Source organism: Serinus canaria, chromosome Z (genome assembly GCF_022539315.1).
Source record: "Serinus canaria isolate serCan28SL12 chromosome Z, serCan2020, whole genome shotgun sequence".
Classification (NCBI taxonomy): domain Eukaryota; kingdom Metazoa; phylum Chordata; class Aves; order Passeriformes; family Fringillidae; genus Serinus; species Serinus canaria.
Window position 1 is genome coordinate 2,959,353 of NC_066343.1, and position 15,420 is coordinate 2,974,772.

Sequence of the window (15,420 nt, forward strand, 5' to 3'; positions counted from 1 at the left end):
CACAGGAGTCAGTCTGCATGGTGCATGCCACAGAAATTCCACAAGGAGCCAAGTGTTTAACTTATTCATGGTTGCTGAGGAGAGGGTGATTCAAATGTGAAATGATAAAGTTTGATGATGATTCAATGAGTGACAAACTCAAGAACTGATACTTCAAACATCAAGAAGGCTCTTATGACTAAACTCCTGGGCATTAGTGTGGTCAGTGAAACTCAACAGAAATAAAGTTATATATGGACAGGAATCTCAATTCTTACTGTACTGATGGGCTCTGAGTACATTATTACCAGTTATGCATGAAATATTGAGGCCTTAAATAGGTCTGGGAAAATGCATGTTCAATGAAGACTAAAAATGGGGGGAAAAACTAAACAAATTCAAACCCAAAATAAAATTAAAAAAAAAACAGCCTTGGGTTTAAGCATTTGTATTAAGAAGGAAAATAAGAGTAACATACTAAGAAATGGATATAAATTCATGGTTTGGTTTTCATTGAAAACCAAACACATTTCTTATTTCATCCCTCTATCTTGTGAAAAAAAAAAGATATAGTAGGATTGAACTAGGTACAAAAGTAGATGGGATTAGCTAAGGCTGCAAAAGACATGTCAGAGCAGGACATAAAAGAAGTCCACGAAATCTACAGTAGTGTGGAATTAGAGAGAAGGAAGAGAGAGAGAGAGAAGGAATCTACTTTTCAACAATCTTTTCCAACTTATGAGTTGGTGGGCACCAAGTACAGAGAAGTGCATCACATCATAACTAAAAAAAATAGCTTCATGCAAAGTCCAGTAAAGTTATCCATTGCTGAAGATTCTAAAAGTTTATGTGAACTCAAGTGGAGAATGGACAAGTTCATGGAGGAGAAATCCTTATATAACTAGTAAATATATGGACACTTATAGGAAGCTGTGAGCCAAAAGTTGTAGCAAACTGAATCAGAGAACATTCTGAGTTGGAATGGACCCAGAAAAATCATTAAATCCAACTCCTAAGTGAAGGGCCTGTAGAGGGATCAAACCCACTGCCATGGCATTATTAGCACCATGCTCTGACCAACTGAGCTAATCTCAGTGTCTGAGTGAATATCCAAGGATATTTTGATACATTAACTGGCTTTCGAATGCTTGCTACAACCAAAACATTCTTCACTGTAGTAATCAAAGATGAAGTTGAATAAATAGACTCAGTTTTTAAAAAGTCTGTTCATTCAGTAAACTACAAATGAGATAGTCTAGGTTCTCAGATTTCACAGTAGTAATGTATCACGTAAGTTTATTATGCAATATTAAAGATGGCATGTACAAATGTCTTCTTTATTTTAATACATGGCGAGTTACTAGTACCATCTCCTCTGTCAGCTTAAATCATCTAATTTATATTGAGTCAGAATACTTAAAATGAGTGGTACCTACATACAGGAGCAGAAGCATTTCCAGGCAGATCTAAACTGAATGCATAAAGAAAAAAATCCATAAATATTCCCTCCAGTGTTACTTCTACTTTACCTAGTATTTTCCATGTATTATTGCTTTCCACATATATATCTACTCAATTATTAAAAAAAAAATATTATGATGAAGTATTGGCATTTTTAATGCCTTTTGTTGACATCTCCATCACAGCTCTATCTCAAGGCTAAACAGATTCTAACAATGGCACTTTATGAGAGAAATAAATTGCCCTTCTGCAATTTTTTGCTTTTGAACCTATTGTTTCATAAACTAACTTAAAACATCAGGTTTAACAAAATCTTTACTCAAAAATACACATGAAACTCTACCTCTTACATGGTCTTTTCTTTTTCAGTAACTTCGCAAATAGAAGAGTGCATCCTTCAGGTTGTTCTGAGGCCTATCAATGGCATCCCCTGCATGGCAGGTATCACATGAAATTACACAAATTATGCTCTACTTGGCATCTGCCACGATTTCAGTTTAAAACAAAGTGCAATTTCTCCCACACAGCATCCTGATTAAACAAATAAACTATGGCGCTGACTGCAAATGTACACACCAGAGCGCAAAAAATGAACAGATACAATGGCCAAATCTGTATTTAATTTTAATTAAATTTCATTCTGTAGCTCAATTAATCCACAACTCCAAATGTCAGCAGGGCTTAGGCAAATGGAATGACATCTGCTAGACTGCATGCTGACTGTAAAACCTTCACTGCATGCTACAGCTCTGGAAAAGTACCAGGAGAAAAAGAAAAAAGTAATGTTCTCAATAAATATATACCAATGTGCAAAAGTTTAATTTCAACAGAACATAGGAAAGGTACTTGATAGAAAACCTGGGAAAATTTCTTTATTTTACAACTCTGGCTAATAATAGTGCATAACTAAAACTGAATATAGTGTTGTCCATTAGTAATAACATATTTACAATGGAATTGTTTTTAAGTAATCTACTAATAGATACCTTGTAGCATCCTTTGTAACTAAAAGAAATCCTATTGTAAACACTCAGTGTTATTTCTAATATACCTATGTATCTGCACAGAAGTATTATCCAGAAGTTTCTGCTTATGTTTGAGAGCTGTAGGAGACATTTTTTTGTCACAGAGAAACTGATGCACATTTTTAACAGCATTAAAGTGCTTCAATGGTAATCTGACATCTAAATATGCTTACAGTGCTAGCCACATGACAGGTGGATTAAAAGAGAAGTTGGGGAATTTGAGGGAGGGAAAAAAACCTCACTAACAGTGAAAGTAACTTCACAGATTCTCTGATTCATATTGCCATACTAATATCTGTGTTAGCCCTTCATTTCTTTTTATTTCTTTTTTTTTTTACTCTAAAAAATTGGCCCCATTCTAGCCATAACTTTGGACTGACTTTAGGACAAATGTCAGATAAAAACAAGTAGGGCTAAGGGATGAGGCCTCTGTATCTCTGAGATTAGGGAGCGGTTTCTTTAATAATGGTTGTGAGGTAAACAACTGATTTTTAATATTACTACCCAATTCAATCGACCTTATTTAAAATACAAAACCAAGGCAAAAGAAAAAAGAAAAGAAAAAAAAAAAAAGAAAAAAAAGGAAAAGCCTGTATGCATTTCACAGTACTTTATGAATAATAATGTATGAAGATGTCTCAATTTTACAAATACTGACCATGGCTTTGATCAAAAAATATATAAGAATGCATGATAATGGATTATCTGTCATAAGATCTGATTCTGCAAATACCTAAGTCAGTCACATAATGTGTTTACAGGACAAAGCCTGTCATTTATTTTTCAATTTACTGATCTCTGTAATTATTTCCTCCCCCTATTGATAACTAAGATATTGAGCATACGAAAAGTGAAATAGAAGCTTCCATATTTTTTCAAATTATCATTACAAGTCCTTCCAACACTATTAACTGTGGTTTGTGCAGGTCTTGCGTATATTCAATGGTTGTAAAATTATCAAGTGAAGCAAGGAATACATAAAATAATGTACTGAAAATTGAACTCCATTCTTCTTTTTATTCAGAAGGGTAGATTATATGGCTTTAATAAAAGTGCTTACCTATAATGAGAATAAAATCTTTTTAAAAACCCCAGAAGATGCAGACAGGTTGGAGGACTACATTCCTGTCAAATAATCCAGTTATTTCTATTCTTTTGCCCAAATTTTGAGCTTATTTTATAGCAAGTGCATTCAAAAGATGTATTTAAATTTCAATCACTGAACTAAACAACTCTAAATATGATTGTACCCAATTTTTATTATCATCATTATATAATTTACTAAAGTACTGTTTAAAGTTTCTAAACCTAGCTTTATCTTTCCTTTATGTTTGCTTTAGCAATGGCTGCTCTTATTGTTACAGAGAGCATTCCTCTAAAATATGAGCCTGCTTTAGAGCTAGTTGTATCTGGTGATACTATTCAACTTAGTTTTAACACATTTAGGACTTCTATCTGACAGAATAATTCAGAATGGCCTAACATTTCAAAAATATGGCTTTCCCATATTTTATGTATCTGTTAGCAATAAAAGTTTTTCTTTTTATGGCTACATGTAAGGGTTATATCTTCAAACACTTTAAAAATGTATCTTAGGAAAAAATATTAATACAGCCTTAGATACAAACAACATATTCTTACAACTATAAATCTATGCAGAGTATTTAACCATCAGGATTTTATCCTTGAGGCTTTATAGAGACCTAGTTAACAGTTCACAGTATCCTCTATGGAATTTGAAAGACATGGACCCCAACACCACTGAAATAAATGCTGAAACACCACGTCATAACCACTAAGATTTGACCACAGAATCTCTAATTTTAACTTTCAGGTCTGTACTAGTCTAATTCTACTATCTGTACATCTACCCCCTCATTTGCACTGACAATGTCAGACAATGTTCACGTTTGAAATATGTTAACTATTGAAATAAACGAGATTGGGGTTTTTGAAGGAAATTAATGTGATGCCATAAAATTACCAGACGGAACACCCTGGAGCTTAGTGACTGCAAATGAAAACAAATATAATAGAAACACCTATCTCCAAATTTCATTCCAAGAAGATCAGGTGACTGTTTCCCTGAATATCCACAAATTTCCCAGCTTGCACACATTAGTGTCACTGCATACCTATATCCAACGGGGACCCAAACTGCCCTCTTGAACACAGTGATCAGGAGTACTGATTTTATGGAGCACAGTGTGTGTCCCAATACATGCACAAAATAAATGCATTACTGGAACAGCAGTTAAGATGGTTAAAAAATAAACCACGTTAATTTTTACCTTGTGTCACAACACTGCACTATACATAAATTAACATGTTCAGTTATTCAGCCTCCTCTGTGACAGTCAGCAGATTGCTGATTAGTACTATGCACCAAGTATAATCTTCAGATGTGTGCCTAGTTGTTCTCTTCCTTAAGCAGGAAAACTGTGAGCTATCCAAGTGATGGCAAAACCTGGATCATATCCATCCTCATTGCTCCAGCCATCAGCAGATGTAAAGGAAGAACCTATTAAAGGCTACAAGAACTGCAGCATCTATTCAAGTGAATACTCCCAGGTCTTCAACTTTTGATATCCAAAAAGCTGCTCCACCACATCTCCTGCTGCTGGTGTCACTGTAAAATTTCAGATAATGAGGTATGAGGTAAGGGGCTCACTTGGGTTCTTTATACACCAAGATGAGGAAAATTAATTTTAATGCTACAAATTGGGAGTACTAGTACAGACAGCCACTAAACACTTCCAGCTGCTCTACTGTCCTGGAATCTGGAACAGGAATCCTGTTATAAACACTGCAAGTACAGAGCAGTTTCCTATGTTCCATCAGTGCAAAGGGGGCATGGGGTGCTAGATAAAGAGGGGGATTAAGAAAAATAAAATATAAATGAAAGTGAGATATTCCTCTGCAATAACTGCAACAAATCATATTGCTCTGGGGGGGAAAAAGTGAATAAAAATGCTTCTGGAAAGAAGCATGATAGGTTCATCATGGTAATAATTCTGTTCTATCACGGTCAAATTCCCAAACAGCTTTTGGTTTTACAGCATAATTCTACTTCCTAGTTCACAGCTGATTAGAGAAGATGTAACTTGTGAACAAATAATAATGCTTATTGTTCCTTTTGTTTATCCTTTAACTGTTATGTGTGGACAATATAGCTCACGTAAACTAAAAATCAATATGGAAAATTAAAAACTTTTGCATTAAATGTTTTCCTATTTTTGGTCTTCTGTGAACTTATCTTTTTTTATTGATAGAAAGGAATTACAGAGTTCATGGCTCTGGGTGCTTATTTTTCCTAGGTAAATGATGTTTAATATTCTGATTTTACTTTTTCAACAGAAAATAAAGTTCTCTAAGGTTATTTTAAATGCAATAATTTTATTTTCAGACTTTGTAACAAATATATCTGGGAGAGCTACAGCTTACTACTAGGCATGCAGGTACCACATTGCCATTTTTATAGATAAGATCTACAATTTTACTTCTCAGTAATAGAATTCAATAATGATCTCCAAATACTGACCCCATTAAAAAAAACTCAAAAGGACTATTTTTTAAAACATATATAAAATTGAATTCAAGTTTTAAAAATTTTAATACTTAAAATTCAAAGATCTTTTCAGAACCATGAATCAAATATTAAAATGCTGGAAGGTAAATATTAAAAGGAAGGTTGCATACTATAATTCTCTTATTTTTTTCAGGTAAAAACAAGTGATTTGTAGAACAAAATTAAAGCAAATACATTTCCTAATTACTATTGCTAACATTTGTAGACTGGTTAGAAGTCACATATAGAATCTATAAACTACAACCCTGTAATTCGCCTTTTTTCCCATTCCATCATTATTTGTAGTACAATTAATACAATTGTAGCATCTAATATTTAGTAGGAAAGATACAAATCTTTACAGAATGTAAAATAACCAAATATAAATCTCAAGCCATGTAAGCAATCTAAAGAACATAACATCTAATGTGTAAGCTTTTCTCTGATAATGTTTTACTCCAGATTTTCATTCTTTAGATTTTTTTTTCTCCAAAGGAGAAAGGACTGGTTTTGATTTTACTTTGTGAGCCATGTACTAACTCAACAAGTTGTGCATATTTCTAGACAGACTAGGCACTTCTAATTTGCCTACCACTTACTGTCAAGTTTTCTGCCACTCTCAGTGTGAAAATCAGAAGGAATATCACAAACTGATGCACAGACAAACTAAACACCTAATTTTGAATTTCTAACTCACCATGTAGCTGCCAATATGCATTTTCTCAAACAATATTTTACACTAAATGTACATATGTGAAGAAAAAAAAAATTAATGCACTATGTGAAAACGGAACTAAACTATTCACAATAGGATAAAAATTTATAACTTTCATATGGACTCCACAAGTCATTGCCTTCTAACTCAGGATAATGTTTTATTAGTGGTAGACCTCTAAAAGGGAAACCAACCAGGAAAGGCAAAAGAAAATTTAAAAAAAAAGGAAAGTGTGAAAGGATCTCTGCTCTGTAGATACAACAAGTTTATTACTGTTCACAGGCAAATTATATCCATATCTTGAAGACTCTGATAACTTCACTCTTTTCTCCCCATCAAGAATTAATCTTCCTTTTTGATTTGCAAAAAGAAAATCAGGTTCAAGTGAATTTTCACAGTGGAATCATGTGAAAAGATGGTGTTCCAAAGCTGCACATTTGGTCTTTGAATAACAGGTTACCTTTATGACATCTGTCTCTCTTTAAAAATTGGGGGTGTATATATGTGTGTATTCATACACATACAGCTTGAAGTCAGTTAAATGGTATTCAAGTCATATACAATGACTAAAATTACTAGTAAAATGAGACTGTAAGGCACAGTGCTACACATTACAAGAATCAGAAAGATCATCAGTTTGAAGCAAAAGCAACACCCATAGAACTCTGGGCAGAGTGAACCAATGCAAAAAAAAAAATAAATTAAAATTCTGTTTGTCTCAATGACTTTCTCAGTTTTAATTTTTACTGTTCAGTCTGAGCCTTCACTCTTTACACAAGCTTCTCATCATTAAACAATCTGCTTAATTTTATAGCCTGGATGTGTGGGGAACAGAGTTGCCCCTTTGTAATTTCATGGTAGAAAATTATGCAGTTTGTTCCAATAACTGAATGCAAAGATGTTAAATGTTGTTGTGTTGTAATTATTTTATTCACAGGAAATTCTTTTTCTTACCTAACATGGTGCAAATCATCAGTGGACAGTATCTAGAAACTGCTTGGAGAAATTAGTTGTACAGAGCTCAAAATGAAGTGAAACTAATAAAATAGTGCAGAAGCAAGGAATGATCACATTAGCATTTTAGTCATGAGAGACTTCTAAAGAGAGAGACTTTAAATATTTCCTTATCATGCTAGAACTGTGACCCATACAAAAAACCTGACACAAAAAGACTCACAGTCAAACTGTAGCAAAGTTTTCATTATGAAGAAGGCAATATAAAGGAATTCATGCAACAACACTTTTTTTTATGCACAGGTTCTGAGGACAAAGAACTTACCAGAACCTCTGTGACCCAAGGTCTGCTATCAAAGCTATGCAGGCAGACCTGTCCTTTCCTCACATGGAATTTGTTGAGTTATGAGGATGTCCTTCATGCAGGAAATGGTCAGTGAATATGGCTAGCAGACAAGAGCTCTCTCCAGCAGTAAGATTAATATACTAACTATTATGCCTTTTTTACCCTGTTTCTTCTGAGTAGCTGTTAATAAGACTTGTTCCAATCTTAAACTGTTGGCTAACTATGCAGAGGAAGCCCAAGAGCTTGTAAAACACTCATTGCAATTCCATGTAAGCACACTGACCTCGCAAGAAAATGTCTTATATGGAATAAATACCTCGCATTACAGATGCTATCATTTGTCCTATCCCAGCTGTAAGAATAAAATATTATTCTGTCTCCAGAGGTTTATCCGAAGAATTTTTCTAACAAAACCAGATCCAAACAAAACATTGGGTACAATTAAATTCAAATGAGTGACTCTGGACTATGGTCCTTTGTTGTGTTGGGCACACTTCACAGTGTTCACATACTCTTTCACATGAGAAAGCAAAACCTACTGGAAGACTTATTTATTAAGACTGACTTATTAGAACTACCACAAATTCTTTCTTCTGAGGGTCAAACATATACCATACACCATCAATATGCCAGCTTCTTGCTGGACAATTAATGAAAAATAGAAAACCTTAAGTTTCTTAAAATTGTATTTTTTAACCATACCAAAAGCAAAATATACAGAAAAACAAATTTTCTGAGGATTTTTCTAGAGATATAATTGTTTGGGGCATGATAAGGACCACATCATAACATAATCCTCTCCAATTAATAAATAACTATAATCTTAGCCTCTAAACGTGAATCTTGAATTCAAGAACAAAAGAAATTACACTCATAAAAATTATGTAAGGACAAATTGCTTCCATTATATTGTATGCTCAGGGTGACAAAGGATGTCTCAACTGTAAATATGCAGGTTTTATTAAAATAATGTAGTAAAATTAAATAAATTTTCAAGTACTTTCAAACCTTGTTTATATTATTAATAGCACCGTGAAAATAATACCATTAAACACGGTATGTAATAAAAGACATTTAAATGTCTGAGGTATAAAGGTTATTTCTCATTTATACTCTATTAGATGCTTCCCTTTCTTCCATAACACCGTTCATCTGGCTTACACTTCATGCTCAAGTCATGCAAATTGGAGCTGACTCTCAATTACACGAAGTCTTTCTCCAAAGATGACAGACCAAATACAGTAGAGATAAAATACATCAGGGTTTAAAATAGGTCCGTTCAGCCCCACTGCCACTTCATCATGAAATGATATAATTCACTGATGCCTCTGCCTAGCCTAACATATGTTCTATTCACAGCCCGCGTCACTCTTCATTTGTAATTCTTTCCCTTTTTTTCCCCTCATCTTGTAATACTTTGCTTGGTTGAAGACAAATACTGAAAGGAAAAAAGAGTATTATCATATGATGACCTGTTCCAGGGTGTTAAGTCCCTGTCAAGGTTTGATTTTAACATGGGGTATTGATGACAGTACATGAATTCAGGCATCATGTCTGGAATTAGACTATATTAATTATCACTTGAGTGCAGTAGGCATGAAAGTGCTGTTTCATTGACTAAAAGGATTTGACTGAATAAAATCCATTTCTCATCTGGTTGCTTATGGATAAAGACATTTTTTCTCTTTGCAGTGGATTTTTCTTTATTAAATATGATATTTATAAGATTGAATAGACTGTCTCATTCAGCCACAGATATAAATATTTTTAAACAAAAATATTAAATCTATTGTTTTGCTGACAACTGGTTATATATCAAAGTTTACACTTTGGTCATTCCATAGAAAATATAAAATGTTTACACAAATACATATGTATGTAATAAAATATTATTTTAAAACACAGAATTATGAAAGATCAATTATTCTTTAATAAAAATAATTTTAATAATGACATGTAGGTAAAAATTATCCTATGACTTTATTTCCACTTAGTAAGAAAATGCATTTTTTATGCTGGGAGTTGTTCTTTATTTTCATGCAATCAAAACATTAAGTTTAAATCATTAAAAAAGCCCTAGGTCAGTGTAACCTAGTTACCTAGAAAAATTCTACTTTAAACCCCTTTCTATGTAAACCATTACTTAGCTACAGAGAAACTGAAAGGAGATCTGAACTTTCAAGAGTAAATATCCACAGAGACAAGTAAACCAGCATATGGCAATATAATGATACTAAAATATTTAACAATGCATTTTAAAAAAAATTTATCATTTTCATTTGCCACCCAGAAATATGCTTTTCTCACTTTCTGTTACGTGCTAGCTGCCTCACATATTTGCACTACCGTAGCGAAGTGCCAGGAAACATCACCACATGATTGCCATTGCACAGATGTTGCTCACAGTATATAAATTTTCTCTAAGTGTATCAGAGATTCTTCCACCCTCTTTTTAGCATCCAGCTGTGTTGGGAGATGGTGTTGGGGCAAACAGAAGCTAAAAGGGTTGGACTCAATGCAGAACAGTGTCCTTAACTGCTAATGCCAGATGTGGGTATGCAGGACAATTAGAATTATGAATATTTTTTTTAGTTATATTCAATCAGCCATGCACCTTGTATCTACCTACTGATCTTTCTACATCTGTACTTATAGTTTTCCTCAGAGTCTCTAAACAGAGGAGAAACATATAATGCTGTTACTTTTTAAAATCATGCTATATGATTCAAGATCTGAGGAAATGGAAGAAACTTCCTTTTTTAATAGGTATCAATTAAGTATGGGTAGACCCACCAATCGACAGCATAATAAACACATTAAAACATTCCAAACCTTTTAAATCTTGCTTAATCACAGTACTAAACTGTCCTAGTTGACCTAGGTGACTCTCGGCATCAGGCGACCCAACATGTATTCCATCTTTCTCTCCACATCAAACCACGCAAGGTTGCTGTCTCTTCAAGACCCGCAGCCAGAAAATTGAACTTGTGTGTTCTACTCTGGTTTACAGCATCTGGGGAAGGATGCTGGGTCCCTTTTAAAATGGGGAACAGACACGAGAACTCTCTTTTGTTCTCTCTGGGCTCTGGAGAGCTCTGCAATACTTCCACCGCTGCTGCCTGCTGTTTGCCAAGGGAGGAGGATGCACCTCTGCGCACCACCATGGATCAGAGCCATTCTGCAAGTTCCAGCTGCTGCCAGCAGTCCACCAGTGTTTTTTTTACCAGTGCATTGTAGAGAGAAAGCCTGCCCAGCCATGACAGAGGCTGTACAGAGGCTGTACCAGCACCCCGGCAGCACTGGCTCGTTTTTAACAAAAATAGTTCTTCCCAGGTTTTCTTTTTTCCCTGCTCCCTATTGTTTTGTTTGTCTGGGGGAAGGCAGTTTGTTTACTTGAAGTGTGGAGGCTGGTTTGCTCTGTTGTGTCCTTTGTTCTCTCTCTCAGCCCCACAGCCTGGAGCAGGGGCCTCTCTGCCATCTTGTCTTTGTCCTCTGTGCCACACGGGCTGCCTGGACAGCAGCCATCGTCTCCCTTCCTCCTCGGGGACCATCTGACCCAGTGACTTTGTATTTCTTGGATTTTGCTATTTTCTTTTAGTAAACTGGGTTTTTTCCCCCACTTGCATGTTTTAGCATTTGTCCCTCCTTATTGGTAAGAGGCGAGAAAAACCAAGGGAAAGTAACTTATTTCAGAGTCTCCATCCTATAAAATGGTCTTAAAATAAGACATCAACTACAATTAGAGATTAGCTTTAGCTAGTTCTAAAGAATAATTTTAAAGGATTAAAAATTAAAGCCACTGAGAGAAGTACACTGAATCATACTTTCCCAGATATTTCAATAACGAATAAGTTAATGATTTTCTCTAAAGGGATAACCCAGATGATGATGCTGATTAAGACAGCATCAGAAAGGCATTCACAAATCACAAGGATCAGGTAGGAGACAAGATCTTGTACTGCCATAGGAGATGATGCAGAAATTTTTGCTTTTAAATCAGCTAAGTTTTATGGACAGTATTAAGCCTTCAAAGAAAGGCTCATGTAGGATAAACAGTTAGTGTTCTTCTGTATTTGGCAGAAAGGAGTAATCAGCCTATTTACACATCTCTCCTTTGTACTACTTGATTCCCCTTCCCTTTTCTGGGCATAAAGGCCAGCATGGAGTAGCTCTATGTTTACTCTTGTCTAGCAGGTTGTGATTTAGTTTCTCCATTCCTGCAATCCTTTCCTAAGCCTCTGTCTTTTTTCACTCTTACTACTCTTACCAAGGAGCTCATTCTACCTTCCCCAAAATGACTTTCAGACTGTGACTGTACCTGAGCTATGCTGAGCATAGCATAGGTGTGATAACAGCTGAAGCAAGAATGGCAGTATCCAAGACCTAAAAAAAAATTACCAGATGTAAAAACATAAAGTTTGGTCTCTTTCAGAAGAAACCAAAAAAACCCAAAAAACCCCAGCCCGTACATGTGTAGGACAATATTTTAGTAATTTTGAAATATCTGCAAGACAAAAATATATCTGCTTTCCTTTCTAGAGGAGCATAGCATGACAAGTGGTAGATTAGAATGATTATGCCTGCCCTGCCTTCTCCATTGCATGATCCCTGCTAAAAAAAAGGAAAATTGCCCCTTCCTTTTTCTTCTCCAGTTATTTGGTTTGGACAAATTCTTTGTCTTACAGTTCCTGCACATTAGAAGCCAACTGCTTGATCCCTGCTTTAGAATAGTATCCACAGAAAAGTATGATGTGAATGAATGGCACCATTCATTCAAGTCAAAAGAAAGCCAGAGAACTTACTGTACAAAATGGAGGTTGATTGACAACAAAACACCGCATAGGTTATGCAAAATCAGAGAGGCTACAATGTGGGAATGAATGAATGGGAGCTGTGTGCTGAATGGATGACTCACCACACCTACACCCTGCAGTGAGGTGCTTGCAAATATCTTAAGAACAGCCTCAGTAAAACATCATTATGCCAATGGTTAAGCTCCATCAAACCCTAGGAAACTACAGAGATTATTTTAATACTTCTAAGTGTAATTATGGGCATTGTTTTAAAATACTTTTCCTTAAATACCAACTGCAATCTGCTACCTCAGAAAAACTGTCACTAGAGCTCCCTGCTTATTTGGATGACTCAGTAATCAAATGAAATCACATTATCTTTGATCTTTTCTTTACAGTGATGTAATTAAGAAACTTATGATTTGGGAGCAACATCTTTTAGCTTGCAGCTGTCTTCTATGAATATTTACAACATATCCATCTTTGTATGGATAATATAATCATTGCTTCCTGATGAGAAGTAACACATTTTTGTATCTTTCATGAAGTAAAAGGCACATGGTATTCAACAAGCACTTCTACAGAGGCTTGGTTTGGGGTAAGAAACAAAAGTAAACATCCATCAAGACAGCCTAAAAGCAAACATATTCAGATTGCTTCAAAATGTCTGAACCCAGCACCATTACAGTTATAGAAACATTGAAGAATAAAAGAAAGATCAAACCAAGAATAAACAAGACCATTTACAACTCATTCTCACGAGACCTGCCCTAGAATTGAATCTGCACCTGAGACACAAATAGACCAGAACTTCAGGGCTCACAAAAAATGCACTTGAGATGCTAATCATCTAGACTGTATTAAATATACTACTATTGTTAATATTATTGCTATTCAATACACAATATAAAAAAGAACTATTTACCAGATATATAATGAAAGGGAATACATGCCATCAGTGTCTCACCCACAGCACAGATCACAGAACACTCCTATTTGCACGGAAAAGTAGAGCTGGGAAAGTCCACATAATACATAAATTTTCTTCTGACTTCTCCTTGATTCTCTTTCTCCTTCTGAAGAAAGACATTACTGCTTCTAATGTTTTGCACTATTGGTGAACATTTGAAATAAATGAATCTATGTCTATATAGAAGGGTTTATGGGAGGGCACATTGAAGAATTTAGGACACTAATTACCCCACTCAGACAAAAACTGCTGTCATGTATATGAGTCTTTTGCCCACAGTATAATACACATTTCGCATTTAGTATATGAGACAGATGAGTACTCTGTTTTTATGAATATCAGGTTCCTGGGATGTTTCTTTTCTCATGCTAGAATTACACTTATTGAAAGCTACTGGTTTTTGTACAGGCTGTTTGAGGTTTTTATTGTGATTCAGGACAGTCACATCTATTCGAAAACATTTCTGCACTGTGCAGGCAGGTGAATAATGACAGTTTGTGGACACTTGTTCCTCTGACACTTCTGACTTATTAGTATAGTCCAACAATATAAAACTTAAAGAACAATTAAATTAGCTGAGAATTATTCCATAAGGCATTAGGAGACTATTAATTTCTTTACTGGCTAATGAGAGGAAGATGGGGGTGAGTCTTAAAATAAGATTGGTAACACCCTAGGTAGAAAAAATGTATTATTTCTAGACCTGACATACTTGAATCTGTAGTGAACAGGCAACTTCAAAACTCTTAACAGAAACTTGCATAAGTATAAAATCTACATCAGTAATGTTTTGAATTCCAAAATATAATCTGAGATTTTATGAAAAATGAAGGGTTAAACATGTCCTGTTTTAAATTTCTATCATAAAATTATTTCCAAGTTGATACTACTGCTCTAATTTTTCCCTAGGCCGTCCTAATAAAAATGCACTATTTTACTGCTTCACTAGTAAAGCTTTCAAAGATCCATCAGTTTAAGTGAAAAAAAAAGGTGGAAACCATGACAATACTTCAATAGTTATGAATGGCAGAACAACTGTATAGGAAAAACAAGAACAGAAATCAGGCTGATTATTCAATAACTTAATGCATACCTTTGCATGGTTAAGACGTACAAACTTGAGAAATAACTGATATCACACTGAGGTAACTAAGGAAAATTGCAGCATCAAGATCAGGTTGAAACATCAGATGTTTTTACCTAAACTAATCCTGTGAAGATTTTGAAAACCAACAAACAAAAATACAAACAAAAACCCAAAATTATTTCCAACATCTATACAGCTCAAATACTTCCCCACTTCATTATTTACATGAGAACATGCAAATTCTTATCATTAAATCATTGATCAAATCAAATATGCCTTCAGCCATGAGAGGTCTGTATCACTCAGAATGCTAGTGCTAATAAGCTGTCTTGGTTTGCAAACAAACAGAACAAGAACTTCTGAAGAAGTTTATGCATCTGCATTCTTATTTCCTTGTCTGGCATCTTAAAACTTTATAAACTAACTTCTGACTAAAAGCAAGCAGAAAGATGACTCTAGATGAATTGCTGATTGCAGAGATCAAGATCCAGGACAGTCCAGTCCACCCAGATTAGGTCAACA

General features: G+C 34.8%; 1 protein-coding gene across 7 annotated transcripts in view; it reads right to left on the reverse strand.

Annotated features, from left to right (window-relative positions):
* The window catches only part of KIAA0825 (KIAA0825 ortholog), a 233,766-nt gene that overhangs the window by 61,777 nt on the left and 156,569 nt on the right, over positions 1-15,420 (reverse strand). Inside the window, exon 20 of one of the 7 annotated variants that reach the window (XR_007780379.1) lies at positions 14,905-15,022. The exons of the other annotated variants lie outside the window; for them this stretch is intronic. The gene's annotated coding sequence lies outside the window, so the exon portion shown is untranslated. The remainder of the gene's footprint in view (positions 1-14,904; positions 15,023-15,420) is intronic. 7 annotated transcript variants of the gene reach the window in all.